The sequence below is a fragment of the Dipteris shenzhenensis genome, chromosome 20 (assembly GCF_047967505.1).
Source record: "Dipteris shenzhenensis isolate YYH24624 ecotype China chromosome 20, Dip_SZ_1.0, whole genome shotgun sequence".
Taxonomy (NCBI): domain Eukaryota; kingdom Viridiplantae; phylum Streptophyta; class Polypodiopsida; order Gleicheniales; family Dipteridaceae; genus Dipteris; species Dipteris shenzhenensis.
The window spans coordinates 29,232,287-29,244,736 of NC_141615.1; the positions used below are offsets into that span (position 1 = coordinate 29,232,287).

A 12,450-nucleotide genomic window follows, 5' to 3' on the forward strand; every position below is an offset into this window, starting at 1 on the left:
AAGATAGAAGACTGCACAAGAACTCGGGGAAAAGCCTCTACTACTGGCAGGAAACCCTGCTACAACTGATGAGAAACAATGAGGGGGGGAGCTCCTATATATAGGGAGGCCCCCCCCACTGCCCAAGATAGCCAACTGGAGGGGGCGGTATGGCTGACCAGAGCCGAGGGCTATAACCGACCTGCTGGTCCGGTGCCTAGACCACGGTTGGGGGCCAGGTTGACCTCCAACCAAGGCACCACCTAGGTGCCATCAAGGCGTCCTAGTGGTAGCAGCCCCAAAACAGGCCGTGGGGGTGGGCAGAAACAGCCCTGCACCCCTCAGCACCATCCGCAGCAAATGTACACGTGCCCTCCCCCTCCGTACATGTGTATGACTGCATAGCCTCCAGGGTGAGCATGTGACCGACCCCCTCTACCTCTCGTGGGAAGGCCAAAGCCCTCACTCTATGATACAAGAGACTCTACCTCACACCCCCTCAGCTCCTGGATCACGGATCAACCAAAGGGAGCTGGAATGATCTCCAAGCAGTTGCTGTGCCAAGGGCTTGGTGAAGAGGTCTGCCTTGTCCTCCTGCGTCTTACAATAGATGAGCTGGATGACTTTAACGAGCATCTTCTCTTGGACATAATGGTATTGGATCTCAATATGCTTTGTCCATGCATGGAACACCGGGTTTCGAGGACGTGCAATACACCTCTGATTGTCACTGTGGATGACGATCGGGTACGTCTATGGGGACCCAATCTCCCTGAGTAACCGACGAAGCCAAACTGCCTCATAAGTAGCGGAACAAGCGGCACGGCACTCAGCCTCGGTCGAAGACAAGGCTATAGTGGGTTGCCTTTTACTGCTCCATGTGACTGTTGCTAAGCTGAGGGTTAAGCAATAGCCGGTAGTCGAACGACGAGTGTCTGACTCTCCTCCCCAGTGTGAATCACTTCAGCCTAGTAGCTGGATCCTGGACTGTTGCCTTGACTGATAGAATAACCCTCGATTACGAGTACCCTTAAGGTACCTAAGGATTTTACCAACATCCCAATGAGTCTTCTTTGGTGTCGGCATAAATGGACCGAGTATCCCAATTGAGTAGCACAGATCCAATCTGGTATTAATTAGCCAGATCAAAGATCCGATCAACTGATCGTACTGGCCTGCATCCATTGGCTTACTAGGATCATACTTAGACAGCTCGGTGCTGAGGTCCATGGGTGATGAAATGGATCTACACTTTGTCATGTGAAAAGCATCTAGAAGCCCCTGAACATACCGCTTTCGTGACACAAAGTACCCTTCCTTGCCTTCCCAAATTTCCAATTTGCGAAAGAAGTGTAGTAGCCCTAGATCCGTCACCTCAAAGGCATGAGAAAGAGCAGCCTTTGTCTTGGAAATATGGGCTATGTGACTGCTTGTAATGAACAGGTCATCAACGTACAGGATTATGAGGAAAGTAAGACCATCCTGTCGGAAGATGGGATCGCTTGTGACCTCGGAAAGTGCTTCCGTACAAAGAAATCATCTATCTTCTAGTTCGAGGCTCGGGGAGCTTGCTTGAGGCCATACAGGGCCTTCTTTAATTGGTAGACCAACCCTGTTGACTTGGCACATCCTGGAGTTTGTTCCACATAAATCTCTTCTTTCAAATCACCATTAAGGAAGACATTTGACATCCATATGATAAATCGATCATTGCTCATGAGGAGCAACCGCCAAGACCGCGTCCTGAGAGTGGCCATCCGGGCAGTGGGAGCAAAGGTGTCCTCATAATCGATTTTAGGTCGATGTGAGTATCCTTTGGCCATGAGACGGGCTTTATGTTTATCCACAGTACCATCGGATGAGTACTTGGTCTTACGGCCACTCAAAGGTGCGGTCCTGGCACGTCTCCTGGTCGTAGCTCTGCGTCTAACCAGGGCTACTGTGACCCCCGTCGGTCGGGCTCTGACTCTAAACAAGGAGGGGATGTCTCCAAGTGTGATCTGTGTCGACCCTCTGTCTGAGCTGTCGGGTCACAGGCTCCGGGTCACGGTCATGTCGAGGCCTTGTCTCGTTGGGGTCCATGTGATCTAGCTGAAAGAACTCCGTGATAGAGCTCTGAGAGGGATCAACCAAGGAAGAAGTCTGCTCCTGTCTCCGCGCTCGGAGTATCCTCTCGCTGTGTCTAAGTGCCTCATGAATGAAACCTGCCAAACACCGTTGGTCTGGGTAGGAGAGGGAACGGGCTAAAATCCCATAACTATCCTTGAAGAGGCAGTGGAAACGTCCTCGGATCTCATAGTACACAGGACACCTGAAGATGAAATGCTCCTCTGTCTCAACCTCCTGTATGTCACATAGTGTGCATATGCGCCACTCCCTGGGTAGTCGCTCTGCTCTGCCGCTCTCGATGCGAAGTCTGTGTGAAGAGACCCGGAACTGCCCAAGAGAGATCCTCAGCAAGTGGGGTAGGTGAATCTGTATCCTGGTGGGTCAATGAAAACCTCCGCTGTAATATGTAAGAAGTGATCTCTGTAGAAGCTAAGCTTCACTGGGAGTTCACTCGGTTCCTACCAGGTCCGAAAAGTGTGTAGCTGTAGTAGATCCTCACGGATAACCTGGTTGACCTCGTGTGATAAGAGGGGAGAGAACGGAGCATCCATGCTATACTGGAAGGGAGGTAGTCCATCCATGTGGAGCCCCAGTCGCTCAAGCCATCTCTCTGTACGTGCATCACAACACCTTTGATCTCCTCCTGCTGCAAGTGCCATAGAAGAGGATAGAGCTATCCATGGTAGCCTGCTACGCCCCGAGGTATAATCCCCATATTCCCTAACTCGATACAGATATGTGATGACCTGAAATGCAGCATCTAGCTGTAAAGGGGGTGACCCAAACTCAGCCTGAATGATTTGGTGAGGAACGGATGACTTACCACGAATCATCCTTGATAACATGAGAACTTGTAGCTGCTCCACAGAGGCCCACTTTGTATCCGACAAGTCTGGCCCTCAACAAGGGCTGCCGTACATCCCTGCTAGGCGAGCCAAGGAGTCAAAAAGCAACCCCTTGGTGCGTGGATCCTGAAAGTGTGAGCGGAAGCACTGCCTCTCTAGCCTAGCCAATGAGGCATACCCTCTACTCAAGCCTGCCTACATCGCGGGTCTCATAGTGAAGCTCGGTCCGGAGAAGATAACCCCAAGGTAAGTGTATGATGAAACTATCTCAACAGATGACCTCGCAAATGTGAACTGCTCCTGACACATGATGGCTCGAGATGTATTGAAGATCATGACCTTGGTTTTACCCAAGTTGACCTTCAAATCATGAGACTCACAAAAGGACTGTAGTGCGTCTAGGTGTCTCTGAAGCCTCTCTGCTGAGGAAGACAAGAGAGCCACGTCATTTGCATAGAGCAAAATCTAGATCAGTGTGCCCGCAAGAGCTCTCGCATCTGTGTCTGTTGAGCCGTCTCTCAATGTGTGGTGGAGGGTGTGGTCTCCTCGAAACTCTCTATCCGAAGGTCTACATCAAGGGTGACACTTGTCTCTGGCGGTCACCTCTGAGGAGGGCTGAGATGGACCGGACCTCGATCGTGTGTGGCCCTCTCTGTGTCGCATGTGGAGCGCGTGTCTCTCTTCTAGTAGCATGGTGGTGGAGATTCCCTCTGCTAGTCCATGATGCTGTCATCTCATCAAGCTCCTCTTCCTCAGCCTTGCCAGTAATTGACTTATATGCATAGAAATCTGTAACAAGTGTTTGTGCTCTATCGATCTTTGTGACCTGTGGCCTCAATCTCTATTGCTCTCTTGTCTGTCGCACAGTATCTCTGTGTGTCGTTGCATCTCCAGTAATTGACTTATATGCGTAGAAATCTGTAACAAGTGTTTGTGCTCTATCGATCTTTGTGACCTGCGGTCTCAATCTGTGTTGCTCTCTTGTGTGTCGCACAGTATCTCTGTGTGTCGTTGCATCTCAATTAGATAGAGCCCAACACAAACCTGATCGGGAAAATGGATCAACTATGTAAGTGGACCGAAGCCATATATATATATACATATATACATATATATATATATATACATATATATATATACATATATACATATATATATATATATACATATATACATATATATATATATACATATATATGTATATATATATATACATATATATGTATATATATATATATATATATAGAGAGAGAGAGAGAGAGAGAGAGAGAGAGAGAGAGAGCAAGAGCGAGAAGGAGAGAGAGAAAGAAAAGAAAGAAATTTTATTAGTCTTCGGAAGACCGATGGGACTATGAGACTGGAAGAAAACTTGATACAAATCACAGTAAGGGTGGAGCTACTGAAACGAGTATCATCACCCGTGTTGAATCCTAAGTCTGATCATACATAATCAAATACATCTGAGTGTAACAATGAAAAGAAAAAGACTGGAGCGGAGCGGAATCCTCCGTATGTCATGTCGCCGTGGCTGGTGCATAGCCGGTGATGGGATGCTGGTGCCCGTCAAGGGGTGCTGTGCGTCTCGATCTCCTGGACGAGGCTCGACGCAAGACCAGAGCCACCGTGACTCTTGTGGGACGTATCCCGGGTCTAAACAATGACGGGAGATCCCTCAGAGTGATCTGTGTGTTTCCTTGATGTCTCGTGTGTCGTGCTGCGGTCGTTGGGTTGGGGTCTTTGTCACGTCTGTGGATAGAGACTGGACGATCAATGTCACTCCATGGGAAAAACTCTGTGATCCTGGTTTGAAAGGTGTCTGATGATGTAGCCAAGCCCCGTCGCCTGAGTAAGTACTCTCTCTGTGTCGGACCCCCTCGTGAATGAAGGCCGCGAGGCATCTCTGATTTGGATAGGCGATGAATCTGAAAAGGAGCTCGGAGCCGTCTCTGAAGAGGCAGTGGTAGCGACCTCGGATCTCGTAGTACATTGGGCACCTGAAAATGAAATGTTCCTCCGACTCAACCTCCTGACAGTCGCACAATATGCATAAGCGATGCTCCCTAGGAATCCCCTCTGCTTTGCCGCTCTCTATGCGGAGGCGGTGTGATGATACCCGAAACTCTCTGATGGAGATCCGTAGTGAGTGAGGCATATGAAGCTTAGTGTACCTCGGTGGTGTGATGAATCTCTCCTCCGAAATACGAAGAGAGTAATCTCTATAGAAACTTTGCTTCACTAGAAGCTCCCTTGGCTCCAACCAGATCCTAAAGGTGTGTAGCTGCAGGAGATCCTCTCAAATGACCTGGTTGGTGTGTGGCCCGCCGATCGGGATGGTGGGTGGAAGTACCGGAGGGGCATCTAAACTATACTGAAAAGGAGGTATGCTATCGATGTGAAACCCTAGTCTCACAAACCATCTATGAGTCCGTGCATACCAGCATCGCTCGTCTCCCTCTGTTGCCAACCTCATGGAGGAATCGAGAGCCAACCATGGCAATTTTTCTCTCCCTGATGTGCAGTCCCCATATGATCTAACCCGGTGTAGATATGCGATGGTCTGAAAGGCTGCATCTAGATGGAGTGTAGAAGCACCAAACTCGGCCTGAATGATGTGATGTGGTACAGACGGTTTCCCTTGGATCATCCATGAGAGCATGAGGATCTACAGGCGCTCCACCCGTGTCCACTCTATCTCTGACATGTCAGGCCCCCGACAAGGGCTGCCATACATACTGCCTGGTCGGACCAAGGAGTCGAAGAGAAGAGCCTTGGTCCGAGGGTCCTGGAAGTGGGAGTGGAAGCATTGTCTCTCTAGCCGAGCCAGTGAGGCGTATCCCCTACTCAGTCTGGCCTACATCGGTGGTCTCATCGTGAAAATCGGGCCGGAGAAGATGACCCCCAAGTAAGTGTATGAGGATACGATCTCAACTGGTGATCCACCAAAAGTAAAAGTAAACTGCATGTTTGCTCGAGAGGTGTTAAAGATCATGACCTTGGTCTTACCGAGGTTGACCTCCAAATCATGGGATAAACAAAAAGCCTGTAGTGCATCCAGGTGTCGCTGGAGCCCCTCGGGTGTGGACGACATGAGTGCCATGTCATCTGCATAAAGAAGAATCCTGATGATGATCCCGGCAAGTGAGCAACCGATCCCTCCGAATGCCTCCATGAAAGTCTCAAGCTCATTGATGTAGAGGCCAAACAGGGTTGGTGATAAGGGACAACCCTGTTTGACCCCTATGGTACTCAAGATCTCATCTGTCCAACCTGCGCCTGTCCAAACTCGGCTTGAGACTCTCTCATAAAGTGCCATGACTGCCGAGATGATCTCCAGATCAAATCCCAGTGTCTGTAGGTGTGTGATGAGACGAGCTCGGGTACTGTGTCAAAGGCTTTGTGGAAATCCACAAAGCAGCAATATACCCTCTTCTTCCGTGATTGGGCCTCCTCAATGACACTTCTGAGTGTGAGTATGTGATCCATAGTCCCATGGTCTCGCCTAAAATGGGCCTGACCCTCTGCTCTGAGTCCTCTCATCTCTGCGAACAGGCTGACCGACGCATCCAATACAGCTGCATAGATCTTGGACATCACATGTCCAATCATGATAGTCCTATAGTTACTCGGGTCCATGGGATCCCCTGCCTTGTGGATGGGGGTAATGGTGTTGAGTGTCCAAGTGCAGGGGAAGCCAAGGCAAATAGCGTCATTGAATAGCTTTGCTAGGATCGGGGCTAATGTGTCGATCCCATATGCGATACACTCAGTGCATAGCCCCTCGTGATCCTTAGCTCGGCCATTGTGTAGTTTCAATGTCGCGTCCTTGACTCCCCCTCTAGTAAACAACGTGCAAGTGGTGGGGCGAGGTGTGTGTATGAGATCTGGAGTGGGCTGGTGTGGGACATCATCAAGATGGTGTGCATACGTGTGCCAGACTCTCGTGTCGTGAGGGGTGATGGAGACCTATGCTCAAGGAATCTCCGCCAAAAATCCTTAGAGTTGCTGCTTCAGCTCCTAGAGGGAGTGGTGCTATGGTGAAGTCGGTGATACATGAAGTGAAGGTAGTGGATCCCATGATGTAATCTACTACACTAGTGCCCCCCCCGTGTGGGAAGCAAGTAAAACCACCTGAGGAGGGTCATAGGTCAAGCCCGTTGTAGATGATGAGATCATGCATCTTGCCCAGATCAAGGAGCGCGTGTCCATATGGTGTAACAAGCCCGTGTCGGTCCTGGTCATACCTGCTCCGTCTAGGTCCATGTCTGGTAGCATGATAGAGTCGTCTCGGAAGTCGAGGAGTGGTGCGTGGCGTGTGCTCGTCCTGGTGTTGAAGTCCCCAACAAGGAGAACTTCCCCACGAGCTGAAAGGTCTGGGATATCCTGATGCAAGGGTGCATATGGCGATGTCTCACCCTCCTCTCGTGCCACTCTAGCGAAGTGGGATGTGTCTGGCGGGAAGTAGCATATTGCTATGAAAAGGTCATGGGTGTCTGTGCATCGAATCCGGATTCACATGAATCGGGAGTGTGCGTCCTTCCTCTCAATGGAGATGGCTCCAGCGAGGGAAGACCTGTACAATATTGCGACGCTGCCTGATCCTCGGACTCCTCCTGTATCCCTCGTCTCATATCCCTAAAGGCTGACTCCCATGTGTAGCCACTGACTATCGATAGTGGATGCTCTGGGCTTTGGTGTGTCTGTGTAAAAGACTATGTCTCGTCCTGTATAAGACTTCGAGAAGTTCCCTGGGTCTGACCATAAGGTACCATTACAGTTCCAGATGGTGCAAGCTAGGGTCTCGGAAACCTGAGTCTCATAGGCCTCGTCTCCCTAGGGGGTACGGGTGGGAGCCCGACGGGTGCTGGTCAACAACCTACCATCTCGGACCACGGCCCATTTCCCCTCCTTGCGGGCAACATCTCGATGCTGCAGAAGAACTCGTCGCTCCTCAATGTGTAGTGGTGTCAAATCCTTGTCCATGGACAGGGTGGGATGCTCTCGTAGAGCGGCTGGGCATCGGAGTGTCGCTAGTCGAGCATTTGAATCTCTGAAGCGAATGACTAGGGGCTGCTCTCGGTTGGGGTCTCTCCCAACATGCCATGCTCCCTCTATGCCATGGTCGGAGACCCCCATGGTGGTGGTCACAAAGGTGATCACCTCCTCCATGGGCGTCGTAGTGGTGCTAGTGCTGTCTGGCGTGATCCCTCGTATCCGGATGTTGAGGGCCTTCGAAGCCCTCTGCTGTTGCTCCTGTATGGCGGCTGAAATGGTTGCCTTTGCGGGCTCCCGTTTTGCCACATCCACCCATCTAGTCGTCTCTGCTACAGCCGACTGTATCGTGGCTATCTGTGCCTCCATCTCTGTGACTGGGGTCCCTCCAGGCGTTGCTCTGAGGGTCCCGAGCTCCTCTCGAAGCTGTGTGATGTTGTGTCTGAGCCCCTGGATAAGGGTGCCCTGCTCGTGTATAATGCGGGCCTGCTCCTGGGCGTATCGGGCCTGATCCTGAGTGTAATGTGCCAGCTCTGCCTGACGGGCCCGGATGCTGTGTATCTCAGCCAATAGGGAGTCCCAAGCATCTGGTGGGGGCCTAAGATGTCTTGGTCATGGTGGGAACTGGATCTCGAGAGGGGTTGGAATGAAGGTGGGCTGCTGAGGTTGTACTGAGGATGGGGACAGCATGATCTGGGCGGGGAAGTGGTATGTAGGAGTAGCGAGGCCGGACGAGGTGATGAAGGGTGGCTGATTGAGAGGTAGAGGTGATACGAGGGGAAAGTACTGTGGAGCGGCTTTGGTGGGGCGAGTGGTGAGGCTACTGGAGAGGTTGGGTGGGCCCCTTTCTTCTGGGCCGCGGTGCTGTCCACTGTCAAACCGCTCCGGTTGCTGCGTTTGTTGAAGTCCTCCAGACTGAGTTGCTTTTGTGTTTTCCCCTTGTCACCGTTCCCCTTCCCCATCTCCACGCGTATGTAAATCTGGACCGAAGGGTCTCCCGCCTAGTCTCCTGTCCTCATCCCCCTGTTCCCTTCATTATGGGGGAGGCAGCAGCGGGTTGCAGGAGGTCGGAGCTGCAAACGAGGGGCCAAAAAAAAAAAAGGAGGGGCGAGGTAGCAGCGTGGGTGGCAGGGGTAGCAGAGGGTGGCGAGGAGGAGCGAGGGTGGCGGAGGTAGCAGGGGGCGTAGCAAATGGAGTAGCGAGGGTGGCTGAGGAGTAGTGAGGGTGGCGGAGGGTAGCGGAGGGGTAGCGGGGGCTGAGCGCGGGGGGGGGGTAGCGGAGGGTGGCGGAGGGCTGAGCGGGGGGTAGCAGAGGGTAGAGGGGGCTTAGCGGCAGGCTGAGCGGGGGGGGGTTAGCAGAGGGTAACAGAGGGCTGAGCGGGGGGGTAGCGGGGGGCTGAACGAGGGTAGTGGAGGGCTGAGCCGGGGGGGTAGCGAGGGGGTAGCAGAGTGTAGCGGGGGCTGAGCAGAGGGTAGCGGGGGGGCTGAGCACAGAGAGAGAGAGAGAGAGAGAGAGAGAGAGAGAGAGAGAGAGAGAGAGAGAGAGAGTTTATTAAAGTCTTTGGGAGACCGTGAAGGTCTATGAGACTAAAGATAACTGATACAATGAGCATAACGATGGCGGTCTCAAAACGGGCCAGCCAACCGTTTCTACCAAAAAGAGGTTATGAAGGACTGTGTGTCTAGTCCTGATACAAAAAATATGTGTCTACCTCCAGATGATACAAAAAGAAGGGGGGGGCACCAAAAATGGGGCAGAGGGGGGAGACACAGTATACATGTGCATGTGGTGATCGTATGAGACCAATCATAGAGGGGCCGTCAAATGGGAGGTCGGAAAAAACCCTACGATAGATGATTGGCCTCTGATGTCACGCGGCCTAGTCGAGCTTGGTCGTCGGGGGTGGCGGGTGGCCCTGTGAATGAGGGCAACGGTAACCCGAGTGGGGCGGGCAGAGAGCAGAGATGAGATGTCATGGACCTGGATGTGTGAGTCTGTCTGCTGGCGCAGCTGTCGTGGCTCTGGCTCTCGCTCACGTCCGCGTCGTCGGCTAGACTGAGAAGAGGTATCTTGTGGCTGGAAGAAGTTAGTGATAGGCCGCTGGGTGTCCTCACGCTGTGTGTGCTGCTCGTGTCGCCGTGCTTGGAGAGAGTTATCTCGGTGGCGAGTCATCTCATGTAAGAAAGCGGCTAGGCATTGCTGATCCAGGAACTGCAGCATGTGTGGGAGGGTTCCGAATCCGTCGCGGAAGAGGCAGTGGTACCGGCCTCGAATGGCATAATAGATAGGACATCTGAAAGCAAAGTGCTCCTCCGACTCGATCTCCTGAAAGTCGCAGAGTGGGCAAAGGCGGTCCTCTCGTGGGATACCCTTTGCGCGTCCGCTCTCGATCCGTAATCGGTGTGATGAGACCCTAAACTGACCGAGGGAGATCCGGAGCGCATGTGGTAGATGAAGCTGTGTGTAACCCGGAGGTGTGATGAAGCCCTCTTGTGAGATCTGGAGGCAGTGTCGGCGGTAGAAGTCGAGCTTCACAGGAAGCTCGGAGTGAAGAAACCATGTCCGCCAGGTGTGGAGCTGGAGCAGATCCGCTCGAATGAGTCGGTTGACCTTCTGGTCAGTGGGGGAGAGGGGAGATGGTGGAGCGTCGAGGCTGTACTGAAAAGGAGGCAACCGGTCTAAGTCGAGGCCCAGTCGGGTGAACCAACTGGAAAGACGACTATACCAGCATCGCTGGTCCCCATTAACGGATAGGGCCATAGAGGAGGATAGGGCTAGCCAAGGTAGGCGGAGGCGACCGTCGGCAGAGGAGTTGAAATCCCTGACTCTGTGGAGATAGGTGATAACCTGAAAAGCCGCATCAAGCTGTAGGGGTTAGGCGCCGAACTCTGCTAGAATGATCTGGTGTGGTACCGATGGTTTGCTGCGGATCATCCGAGCAAACATCAGTATCTGTAGGCGCTCGACTCGAGCCCACTCTGTGTCTGAAAGGTCGACTCCCCACCAAGGGCTACCGTACATGCCTGCTGGGCGGACCAAAGAATAAAAAAGGAGAGACTTGGTCCGCGGGTCCTGGAAGTGGGAGTGGTAGCACTGTCGCTCCAGCCTGGCAAGAGCGGCGTATCCCCGGCTGATCCTAGCCTGCATGGCCGGGCGCATCGTGAAGATCGGGCCTGAGAAGACAACGCCCAAGTATGTGTAAGAGTCAACTATCTCAACAGGGTCGCCGGCGAAGAGGAACTACTCTCGGTGCATAGCGGGTCTGGAAGTGTTGAAGATCATCACCTTTGGTTTCCCAAGGTTGACCTTCAAGTCATGTGTATCACAGAAGACCTGAAGTCCATCCAGGTGTCGCTGAAGACCAGTAGCAGAAGAGGATAGTAGTACTACATCGTCTGCGTATAGGAGAATCTGGATGATAGCCTCCACAAGAGAGCACCCTGCACCTCCGAGTGTCCTGATGGTGGTCTCGAGCTCATCGATGTAGAGGCCAAATAGAGTCGGTGACAAGGGACATCCTTGTTTAACTCCGATAGTGCTCGTGATCTCTGGGGTCCAGCTGGTGCCAATCCCGACGTGCCCCGTCACCCGCTCATAGAGAGCTACTACTGCCCAGATAATCACCGAGTCGTAGCCTAACTCCTGCAGACGTCTGATGAGTCGGGCGCAGGGAACGGTGTCGAATGCCTTGTGGAAATCCACAAAGCAACAATATACTCTCTGTCTCTTGTGTCTGGCCTCCTCAATGATCCCTCTAAGTGTAAAAATGTGATCGTAAGTCGAGTGATCCGCCCTGAAGCCGGCCTGTCCGGATGCCCTGAGCCTCTGTACATCTGCGCGAGCACTGACATCGCCATCTAACACTGGTGCATAGATCTTGGACATAACATGTCCAACCATGATGGTCTTGTAATTCCCTGGATCCATGGGATCTCCTGCTTTGTGGATGGGTGTGATAGTGTTCAGGGTCCAGGCTCTGGGGAACCCGTGGCAGACAGCTTCATTGAACAGCGTTGCCAGGATGGGGGCTAGAGTTTTGATGCCATAGGCAACAAACTCTGTGCATAGGCCCTCATGATCCTTAGCTCGACCGTTATGAAGCTTATGCGCTGCGTGGGTGACTCCCTGGGTTGTGAAGAGGATACAAGAGGTGCGGCGGGGGGTGGCTGAGAGGTCGGGAGGAGGCTGATCAGGGATATCATAGAGTGTGCGTGCGTATGTGTGCCAGAGGGAAGTGTCCGTGAGGGGGGAGGGGGATCGGCGTTCTAGGAATTTCCTCTAGAAATCCTTGGAGTTGCTACTAAACAGAGTGTTCAGTAGCGTATCCTCATTCTGGCGCAGGAAGGCTAGCTTCTTGCGACGGACTAGTCGACGATAATCCCTGGTGAGACGTGGGTTGGCCCTAGCGTTTCGCTGGGTCGTGAGTCGGAGTGTGCGGCGTAGTGTTTTGCACTCGTCATCATACCAGCTGTTGCAAGGGGTGGAGCCAGCGGGTGGAGGGCGGGTGGACTGAGTAGTGGAAGGAAAG

The 12,450-nt window shown here is 52.6% G+C and overlaps 1 protein-coding gene across 1 annotated transcript in view; it reads left to right on the forward strand.

Annotated features, from left to right (window-relative positions):
• LOC147889503 (choline/ethanolaminephosphotransferase 1-like) overlaps positions 1–12,450 on the forward strand; it is a 96,857-nt gene that overhangs the window by 18,169 nt on the left and 66,238 nt on the right. The gene's annotated exons all lie outside the window — the stretch shown is intronic.